General features: G+C 38.5%; 1 long non-coding RNA gene and 1 pseudogene across 2 annotated transcripts; one reads left to right on the forward strand and one right to left on the reverse strand.

Annotated features, from left to right (window-relative positions):
- Nucleotides 1-2,365: 2,365 nt before the first annotated feature.
- On the reverse strand, nucleotides 2,366-4,675 carry LOC137724443 (uncharacterized). Of its 2 annotated transcripts, XR_015962056.1 has the most exons (3): nucleotides 4,441-4,675; nucleotides 3,887-4,337; nucleotides 2,366-3,201 (listed from the first exon to the last, which is right to left on the reverse strand). It is a non-coding gene; the product is annotated as an uncharacterized LOC137724443 (long non-coding RNA). The 2 variants fall into 2 exon arrangements; XR_015962055.1 differs by lacking the exon at nucleotides 2,366-3,201 and having other exon boundaries at nucleotides 3,793-4,337.
- Nucleotides 4,676-9,307: 4,632 nt separating this feature from the next.
- LOC148696954 (uncharacterized protein At4g02000-like) lies at nucleotides 9,308-10,068 on the forward strand (annotated as a pseudogene).
- Nucleotides 10,069-11,544: the final 1,476 nt, after the last annotated feature.

Here is an 11,544-nt window from a genome sequence, read left to right on the forward strand (position 1 = left end):
CGTGTCTTCTTCTGGCGAACTGTGTAGACCCATGCCGTGCATGACAACTTCTAGACTGGTTACCATAATTTTGTATTTGGGGCAATCTTTGACAATTTCCCATTGAATGATTTGTTGTGGTTCTTCGCATTGTAGAAAGCTTGTGCTTGTATTGTCTATAAATGTGGGATCAGACAATATTATAAAATGTGGGTGTAACTCAAATAAATAAATTAAAATATTGATGTGGGTGGCATACATATAAATAAATAAAAATATTGTCACCTGATCCGCTAAACTTATCCCACTATGCAGATTACCGGAAGCATGAGAGATGTTTTTCCAACAAGTAAAGGATGCGTTAAGTTTTTTCCAACAACCTTGAAGACCTTGACTACTTCTGGCGTCATTTCCATGTACATTGCAAAACGCTTTCGTAATTTTACTCCACATTTCTCGTTTATCCATCTCATTACCCGTAATCGGGTCATGAGTTGTGTAGAAAATATTGAAATGTGGTGTAAGGTGGAAGATGAAGGTTAGGTATTTATAGATAAAAAAATAATTTTTTTTTCTATATTTTTTCATAATTTTTAATAATTTTTAATTTAGTTAATTAATTTGGACCGTTGGATTTGAAAAATATTCAAATCCAACAGCCTATAAGGCACCACGTGGCCAACAGTCATAATTCTGACCGTTGGGCTTTTTTTTTTTAATTGTTGGGGGAAAACGTGAACCGTTGATCTGTGATCAAACGATCCAGATCAAAACTGAAATTCAAATTTTTTTTACCATTGGAAATCCAACGGTCTAGAAAAACTAGCCTTTGGAAATCCAACAGCGCAGGCCGGGCCACGTGGCCACCCCGGTTGAGGTTTGAGTGCGCTGCGCATGCGGGCCCCTTTTTGCAAACTTGTCGGCCATTCACGCCCACGTGTGCCTGACGCAATAAAAAATTTGAATTGCTCTCCAACGCCACGCTGGTGTCAGATGGGCCGGTCCCAAGGTCTATCAATTTTGGGTTGGCCTGGAGAGACTTCCCTAGGTGCTGGGCCATTTTTTTTGGCTGTGTGCCGGCCTATCCCACCCTTGGTAGGGGGAGACGCATTATTTTGGAGAACTTTAGACTTTTTACCTTCAAGGTGTTTTTAATCATTTTTCTATTTAATGATATTTTCTTTAGTTTTTATTATGATTGTTCGTAACTAGTTCTTTTGCTAGGGCGAAACCATAAGCCTTAGAATGAATATGTGATTTTATTAATTTGGTTATGAATGGATGCATGCTTGCTTTGAATTATTAATCACTACGATTAAAGTATCTAATTGTCTTAGTGATTTGCCACCATTAGGGTTTTTAGACAAATAATTTGATGCAATTTCTGTTGGAACATCACCCTGAAATTGAGGAGGGCTTCTTGTGATTAGTAATTGTAAGTTCACTTAAGGCGAACATCATTCTTTTAAGGGTTGCATGGTTTTTCAAAGGGTTTTCACAAAGCTTAATGAGTCTTGCATGTTTATATTTGATTTGAACATCAGAGACTAAATGCATGTTAGATATACGTTTTCACTTGAATATCACGAGGAAAATATGTATGAAAATATGTATTAGGAAAGTCTAACCTTCAAAACATGTATGTAGAAATTCATAAGTAATTGGTAAAATTGCAGAGGATTGTTAATGGTGACGGCATAACCCTAGTGTTTAAATAGTTTTTCAAAACTTTTGTCTTTTGCTTTCTTTACTTTGCCAATTATTTAATTGTTTTTATTATTTTAAATTCCAAAATCAACCTTTCCAAAACTTTGTTCTAAATAATTAGCTAAGAATTAGTTTAAATACAAATTATTCATTCAATCCAACGACCTTGCTTGAGCTATTATACTACGACAACCTTGTACTCTTGCAAGTATTTCGAGTGTTTTTATCCCTACCTTTGTAGGTGGTAAAATTCTATCAAGAAATTGGCGCCGTTGCTGGGGATTGTTTCAAATAATTTGTGTTTATCATATTCTTAGTTAATTATTTTTGTATGTATCTTTTTACTTGTTGATTTTATTTTTATTTTTGTAGGTTATGTTTTGTTGGTTTTAGGAACAGTTAAATGATGGGCTGGAATCTACAACCAACAGGAGGGTTGCCTTCATGGAATTATATCAATACGAGGAACTCTCAAAGGCCTAGGTGCGATCCACACTAAAAATTTTACAATCCAAGGTGACAAAGCAGCCTAGTTCTATGTGGATGGGTAATCAAGAGCCCTTTGAATTGCCAAGTGTGCTGCAAAGATCTTCTCTAGATGACAAACTTGCTGAATTGGCAGAGTGTGTCAAGCAATTTGTTGATAGCATGCCGAAAACCAAACCATCAACAAATATAATTGAAGAGCAAGATGAGCAGCTTGCGTATCAATTCACAGAAAACGAGAACCATTCATATTCAAACTCTTACACTCAGTGTACAGAGCATCCTGCTTTGTGGGTAAGCAATCAAAAGGCTTCTCACCAGCCCCGTGTGCCACAAAAACTTTATCTGGAGGACCAGATTGTTAAGTTAGAGGAGTCCACTAGGTTGTTTATGGAGAGTACCCCAAAGTTGCAGAAAATAAACCAATCAACATTCTGGAGCACCAAATTGGGCAGCTCGCATACCAATTAGCAGAACAAGAAAATGATTCCGATTCAATTTTTCCTACTCAACCAACTGCTAACCAGCAAGTTTCAGAAGAGTGCTATGTTGATCAAAGTTTGAGATGGGGAAAAAACCAACGATAGGATGGAGGAATTTGCATTAGAAGGCTACCAGCCAGTGACACATGCCCAGAGGAGGAAACAGCGCCAGCTGACCCTAAACTATTCCCCGAACCTGTTATTCCACAAGTTATTGAGCCACCTATGCCTTTTTTCCAAAGGCTGCCGCAGGCCACAATCGATCAGCACACTCGAGATTCTATGTAGACACATGCAAAAGTGCATATTAATCTGCCATTACGGGATGCGACTGAGAAAGCTCCAAAGCAATCACTAAATTCCAATTTATATGAGGAGGCTCCAAGGCAACCCGCTATGCAACAGGAATGCATTAATACTCAAACAGATTGGGATACAGGACAAACGGGTGGTGAGAAGAGAATTTTAAATGCTAACTGGACAGTACACCAACACAGCCGATCATATTTAGAGAAATTTGGGGAAAGTCCTACAAGCAAGCTAAGATCTGCATGGGAAAAAAGAAAAAGCTTAATGGCAGCCGCATTCTTCGCCAACAAATTCTACTAGTGCTAAGGTTGTGGGTGTTAAATACAAGGTTCAAATCAATTCAATAGAGACGTAAGCCTTGCTGGAAGGGACCCAATTTGATTACAAAGATTCATTCACATAGAAGGGCAGATTTGACAGGTTCAACTTCTAAATTTCAATGCATAATTGATAAACATCAACACATTCCGTACCTACTGTTGCTTTATAACACTGCTAAATAGTGGTTAATTCTAAATGAACAAGTGACGTGATCACCAATTTTCTTCCGCTCTGTCTAGTTATAGACATTAACTAAAGCGCTAATTGGGAGGCAACCCAATTTTTCTAACTCTCTTTTATTTTATTTTCGTTTATTTGGTTTATTTGGTTTTTTTTTTTTTTTTTTTTTATAAAAAAAAAATAATAATAAGAAAATGGAAAAAAAAATTGCACTTTTTAGTTCTTGTCTAATTAGTTTTTTAATTTTTGGCCTTTGCAGATTACGTTTGGAGTTGAGTCGGTCCTAAATTCCACTGTGCGAAATCAAAGCAGCATTGATGCAGTCACATCCACAACATTCATCAGAGATTTCATTATCAGTAGTAAAGTGCAGAAATTACACGAATGCAGAAAAGAATGAGGCAGAGTTTAAGAATGCTTACAGTGGGGATTACCAAGGCCTCACATTTCATTACAAAAAAATTTATTTTACAGACCAAGTTTGGGGGTGGGATCCAAGTAGCACAGCGGTGAGACCGTTGTTCATGACCAAGTTCAGATGCAGATTCATGCGAAAATTTGGTTCAAAATTCCTCATATGGCAAACATGCAAAGCACAGACAGAAACGAAGCACATGAGCATACTGGGCAAATCAAGAGATACATGGATGCAGGCATGTAATAGCACAGAGAATAAGACATGATGAATTTGTAGAGCTCTGCATGCATGACGCACAAGCCAACACACTGAGACCACATAGTTGCCGGGATATAGAAGCATACCTTTTCAATGCGGATCCGTGAGTCTCAGTTTCTCCATGGTCTGTATTTCTTCCGCATTTGGGATCCGTGCATCTCCTTCTCTCTGTCGTCTTCGTCGTTTCCGATCAAACACTACAACACAGGAAACACACATGCATTAGGCAATTTTCATTCATTTTTCCCTAATCTAAGCATCTGAGACAAAATCGAAGGGAAATGGGGATAAAAAAAATACCTGTGAGTGTGTCAGACTCAGAGAAGGATGCGATTTGCGGTTTCATCTTCGTAGGCTAAGGGTCTTGTTGCTCGAGGGAGCTGGATTTCTGAGACATGGAGGCATCAAGAAGATAAACGAGGACATCGCAGAGGAGTGGTGACTGAACTCGAATGATTTTGGTTTGGATGGGTTCTGAAACGGAAGGCCTTCATGGCGCTGGGTTCGAGGTCAGTGGGAACTGAAGAGAACTAAAAGGCACGGATGGGGTTTGTTAGATGAGCATCTGAAATGCTAAATGGAGCTTATATAGCAAAGTGCTCGGGTACTTGACACATGAAGGCTGCACGTGTGGCTTCGTGTGTGCGTGCAAGGAGATCATCATGCTGCTTTCAAGTTTCGAGTTCGACTCCACGTCAGCTCCTTCTTTTTCTTGTTTTTCTATTTTATTTGTTTTATTATATTTTCCGCTGTCTCTTTGCTTATGTTATGTTTTCGTTCATTTCAGTATTTCTTCTATTTGTCTAGATTCATTGATTGTTTGTGTCTTAGGATTTTCTAGTGGTGGGTAGTCATTTTATTTTATTTTTATTTATTTTTCACACCTTGAGTATAATGTGTGATTTAAGTATGGGGGTGTGAAATAAGAAATTTTAGGATTTTAATTTTTGTGTCAGTTAAAAATTTTCATTTTTAAGTTAATATTTATGGATTATTTTAAACGTTATAACAAATGGACAGGGTAAAAATTGATCTCACAGTAAAGTCTTTTCTATTTATCGTTGCCTAGAAACTAATTCATGAGTTATACTTTGAAAATTTGCCCATTCACACTAACATGGTTTGTGGAGAGTGAGATTGAAACACTTACTTTTTGTCTAAGTGTATTTTAATTCTTATTCTATTTAAAATAAAGTTTGTTATGTGTAATAAAGTACTAATTGTTCCATTCGAGACTTTGCTTATTAACCGGGTCAGTCCTGCTTGATCAACAGTGATTCTTGCGTCAAACAGTAAGTCTTGGCATGGGGCAGGGTGGTTAGTTGGTTTCGTAGCCTTTTCAGCTCGAGTTGGTAAGTCCTTAGGGGTGTTCTACACTTAATGCCCTAAAGCCCTTGTGGTTTGGGAGTCATTGACCTAAAGCTCGTTACATGGGTTGGATAGAAAACTTAATGGAACTGACATTGCACAACCACCGCTATTACTGAAAGAAAATGTGTGAAAAAAAAAAGTTGAAAAATTCAAAAAAAAAAAAAAGTTAATATGTGTAAAGTATTAAATAAAAAAAGACGAGTGGCAAGGGTTTTAGTCGAGTCTATTTCTTGATAGGGATTTTACCACTTGCAAAGATAGGGATAAAAACACACAAAATACTTGCAAGAGTACAAGGTTGTCGTAGTATAGCAACTCAAGCAAGGTCGTTTTCCGCAGGGATTGAATGAATAATTTGTATTTAAACCAATTCTTAGCTAATTATTTAGAACAAAGTTTCGAAAATGTTGATTTTAGAATTTAAAATAATAAAAACGAATTTAAATAATTGGCAAAGTAAAGAAAGCAAAAGACAAAAGTTTTGGATAACAATTTAAACACTAGGGTTCTGCCGTCACCATTAACAATCCTATGCAATTTTACCAATTACTTATGAATTTCTACATACATGTTTTGAAGGTTAGGCTTTCCTAATACATATTTTCCTCATGATGTTCAAGCGAAAACGTATATCTAACATGCAATATGTCTGTGATGTTCAGATCAAATATAAATATACAAGACTCATTAAGCTTTGTTGACAAGCCCCGATCCCGATATTCCCCGAACACCAGGATAGGCATGTGCTGGCCGATACCCGAGGATGACGAAAGCCATTTATTGAATGCAAATGTTGAGAACAATAAATAAATAAGACTTATAAATTTAAATAAAATGAATATGCATTTAAGGAACGTGTTCAGAGCACACATCTAATCTAGAACACTAAAAGAATTAATATAAAAATTGAATGAACAAAGGAATCGGTCCTACACCAAGAGGACTCAAAGATGCCGATGCGGAAGTGTCTTGACGCTGGGATTGTACGTCTCGAATCTAAATCCTGAGGGGGTGCAAAACAAATATGAGTGGACCAAGTTGATATATATATATATATATATATATATAAAATATACTGAAACAGTTATCAACATACTAACCCCTAAAATTTTATGAAAACTAATAGCATAATAAGTGGTAGGTTTTCCGAAAACCCTAGCATGCCATAAAACATCTCATAAAGCATATCTCGTATATAATGAGCTAAATAGTGGTATCAAATAATAATATCTCCCGGCCCAATGCCTGCTCCTAACTCTCTATGCCTGTAGCCAGAAATTATTTCTCTCAGCCCAATGCCTGCTCCATGTCCCTCGACTTGAAGCCAGGGATTATTTCTCCTGGCTCGTAGCCAACACCATGTCCTCGCCCCTGGCGGAATAGTGACCACTAGATACGCACAAAGACATTGAACATAATCTTTCTAAACATAGGCACATATATCTCAAAAACATCTACCTAGTATAAAGTCATCCATCATCTATATTATAAAGAAGTGTGTGAAAACATGCTCTAAATAGTATATCATCATCTATCAGATACCTTACAAGAACATGGGTTCTATAGAAAATATGGTATTCCAAAAGAAGCTCAGTATAGCATGATAATCAATTTCTCATAAAACGTTCACAAAAAGTATTCAACAAATCATGCTTTTCATGTATGCATTTCTATTATAAAACATGCATTTTAGAAGGGGTCCATTAACAAATAATCTGTCGTAGTAGAGCCCGTATGAAATAGGAATAATGGGATCGCCGCTAGTACTTGTACCTAAGCACATAAAGTGTATAATTAATACACTATACTCAAACGATTTAATTTGGGAAAACGGACGTCAAAAACGGGTCCAGGATGTCGAAATTAGCCTAGGAGGGGTTTCAGACGAAAACATGAAAAGTCAACGTTGACCGTTGACCGTTGACCGGTCAAAGTCAACGGGTCTGGGTCCAGGGTATTGGGTTGGACTGGGTTGGGCCTAAAGGGTTTGGATCTAATGGGGTTTAGGGTTTAAAGGGTATTGGGCTTGAAAGCCCGTCCCAAAGGCTTTTAGGTTTTAAAACAAAAAACAAAATAAATAAAAATAAAAAAGGTTTGGGTTTAAGCCTTTTGGGCTTGGGTCTTTACGATTAATGGGCCTACAGGTTAATTGGGTTTTGGGCTTTGGGTTTGGGTCAAATGGGCCGGGAAACCCAGCCCCAAGGCCTGGCTTAAGGGTGGTTTTCGGGCTACCCTTTGGCCGGTTTTTGGGTTGATATTCCAAGGCTCATAACTTATTCGTTACTCAACCAAATCAAGTGATTCAAAAATGAAAGTTGTAGTACTCGATGAGAGGGAGAGAATGGTAGCTTGCACGATGGCTAACCCACCGTGGTTTGAGCGGAAAACACCTCGAAAAGGCTATGCTCACCGAAACTCCAACGCGTCCCAAGGGTTTTTAGAAGCTTACCAATGTCGAAAAATTACAAAAACGTCGAGGAAGACGATTAATAGTGAAAATGTTGCTAGAGGGTTCCTCGGCTTGTCATGGGGTTTCCAAAGCTCGTCCGCCCACCTGGTGATGGTTTGTGGCTGCTGTGTGTATGGGTGTTTCAGAGAGGAGGGTTGTAGAGAGAAAGAGGGCACGACATGAGGGGGAGAGCTAGAGAAAATGAGAGAAAGTGAGGGGGGGGGAGAGAGAGAGAGAGAGTTTGATAATTTTAGAAAAAGAAAAAGGAAGGACTCGTGGGTCCGACAAGGGGTCGGGTAGGGGAGACCAAAAAGGAAATGAGGGCCCCACAGGCACACATTAAGACCCAAAAGCAATTTTAAAAGAAAAATATCCCAAATTTAGTGAAATTACAAATTAATTTGGGGGTGGAGTTTCACATTTGTGAAAGCCTTTTGAAAAACCATGCAATCCTTAAGAGCGTGATGTTCACCTTAAGTGAACTTACAATTACTAATCATAAGAAGCCCTTCTCAATTTCAGGGTGATGTTCCAACATAAATTGTATCAAATTACTTGTTTAAAAACCCTAATGGTCGCGAATCACTAAGACAATTAGATAGTTTAATCGCGGTGATTAATAATTCAAAGCAAGCATGCATCCATTCATAAGCAAATTAATAAAATCACATATTCATGCTAAGGTTTATGGCTTCGTCCTAGAAAAAGAACTAGTTACGAACAATCATAATAAAAACTAAAGAAAATATCATTAAATAGAAAAAGGATTAAAAACACATTGAAGGTAAAAAGTATGAAGTTCTTCAAAATAATGCGTCTCCTCCTAATGTTGTGTCCCCCCCAACCCTAATGGCTAAATATCTTGATTTATACCACTCATTAAAACCCTACCTAGAAAATGTCTTAGAATAATACTAGGAAACCAAATAAATTAAAATAAATTAGGAAACATAATCCTAATCAAATATGGGAAATCTATCCAGCCACAAATCAACCACGTTTTTGGACTTTTAGGGCTTAAAACAGGCCCAAAACGACTTGAATTAAGGATTAGGACCTCCTCTTCAAGTTTCAAGGAGAGCCCAAATCCAAAATCCACCATCTTCTAGCCCAAAAGTCTTAAATAAGCTCTGCAACCCAATCTGCCAGCACTGTGCGCTGGGCATAAATTAATTCGCCATGATCAGATGCTTCAAGATAAAATTATGAAATTTTGATACAATCTTATTGACAGATCCATGAATCTGCTCCAATTGGAATGACTCAAAAATTCCACCGTTTGATTACTTTATGCTCATAACAAGTTCGCATGTCCTACATTAAAAACACATAGCAAAGCATCAAAATCTCACCAAAATAATAATCAAAATATACCAAGAATAGGGAATAATATATAGTACAAAATCAACTCATCAATGACCATGGATTTGTTGACAATGGAGCAAGGGGTGAAGCTTGTGGGCACTGCTTTGGTCAACAAAACCCTCAATAAATGGGGGGTTAGAAACATTCTAAGATCCTCTTGGAAGGAGTTGGGCAAGGTGGAAGTGAAGTGGGTTAGGGATAACACCTACATTATCACTGTTCAAGACGAAGACATGGCTACAAGAATTCTGAACCAGGTTCCATGGGTAGTAATGAAACAGAACTTCTATGTCAAAACATGGCCACATGAGCTAGCACTGGAGGAAGTTCAGACGGAGTTGGTGCCATTTTGGGTCCAAATAAGAGGTGTCCCACTATACCTTAGCTTGGTGGAAAATGTTAGAAGGTTGGCTGAAAAAATTAGGGAGGTCGAGGAGATAGAAGATCCGGGAAAAGCTAGAGGGTTCCTCAGGGTGAAGGTAATAGTTAACACGGCAAACCCTCTCACTAATGGGTGTTGCCTTCCAAGAGAAAATCACAATGATACCTGGATTGAGTTTCGCTACGAAAAGCTACAGGACTTTTGTTATAGGTGTGGAAGGATTGGACATTCGAACAATGAGTGTTCATTTGAACCAATGAAATGAGGTGCAATTGGGTACGATGACTGGACAAAAGCGCCTCCAATTCGTGAGTACGTGGAGACACCTAAACCCTTGGCGATTACATCGGGAGAAAGATGATGGACATGTGCAAGGGCAAGACACCAGTCTAATCAGCAGCAAAGGGAGGAAAATGCACACGGGAATGACAACTTGGAGCGGACTAGGGACAGTGAAACTCAAGAATCGATGGTGGTTATGAATGAAAAAGGAAAAGGAAAAAGATGGCATTGAAAAAAAGCCAATCGTTACAATTGAAGAATTACAAGAGGAGAATACGAATTTGGGTAGAGAGGGGTGACGGCTCCCTCGATGGGAAATCACACACAACTTGCAAAGCAGAGGGTGGAGCAAGTTATGGAGGGAACCTTTGAGGAGAGCTATGTGGGTTGCCATGAGATGGGGAGTGGAAGTAGCTCTAGAAGAGAGATAGCTATTGAAGAGCAAGAGATGATGCACTCCCCATAGAAGAAAGCCAAAGGTGAGAAGATTAACAGGAGCACAAAGAAGAGAAAAGAGAGAGAGTTGCAGAGAAACTGAGAATGATGAACATAAGGGAGAGATGCTTGATGATGGAGAGAGCAATCTATGCGAAGGCGGAGTTGCAGGAAATCCTAATAGAGTATCAAGATATGTGGGACTAGATGGAGAATATTTCTACAGCGAGGAAGAAGTCCTTAGTAGAAAAGGAAGTAGGAAATCAATCTCGAGGCAATGGCGGTTGGCCTTCAATAACCGCATGTTCGCCATGATACATCTATTTTGGAACTGTCGTGGTCTTAGGTATGACATGGTAGTTTGGGCCCTACATGGGCTCATTAGGAAATATAGGCCATCTATGATCTTTCTATCAGAAACGAAAATGAAAGATCATAGAATTGTAGGTGTGAGGCGGTGTATAGGTATTTGAATGGTTTCAATGTAGCTCTGGTAGGGAGAGTGAGTGGCTTGAGTCTATGGTGGGACGATTCAATCACAGTGGAAGTAATGGAATCCTCGAAACACTTTATTGATGCTAGATGTAGTTTCAGCGACTCCTATGGTGTTTTTCGAGTCACAGAAGTTTATGGAACTTTTTACCGAGTGGAAAAAGATGAGTTTTGGAGAAGGATGATTCAGAAATTTAACCTAGAAAATATCCCTTGGATATGTGGAGGTGATTTTAATGAATTCTTATGGGATTGGGAAAAGTTGGGTGGAGCAGAAGTGAGATATAATAAAACTCGGTACTTAGAAGATTTCATTAGTAAAGTGGAGTTTGTGGATTTGGGCTTCAATTGGTAGAAGCTTGACTTGATCGGGGGTTAGTTAACAGACATTGGCAGTCATTATGGCCAAACATCATTGCCACTCATGGCACGGTCCTGGCATCTGACCATTGCCCTGTTTTGGTCCATTGTGAACCGAATGAGGTGAAAAGGTAATGAGGCGGAATGGAGATAGTATGGATAGCTGGAATCAGAAGATCAATGATTGCCGTGATAAGTTGTTAAGATGGAGTAGAGGAAAATTCAAACAGAGGGGTAGACAAATTGAGGAGATGATGGGAAAACTTGG

This window comes from Pyrus communis, chromosome 5 (assembly GCF_041283825.1).
Source record: "Pyrus communis isolate YQ-2024b chromosome 5, ASM4128382v1, whole genome shotgun sequence".
In the NCBI taxonomy this organism is placed as follows: domain Eukaryota; kingdom Viridiplantae; phylum Streptophyta; class Magnoliopsida; order Rosales; family Rosaceae; genus Pyrus; species Pyrus communis.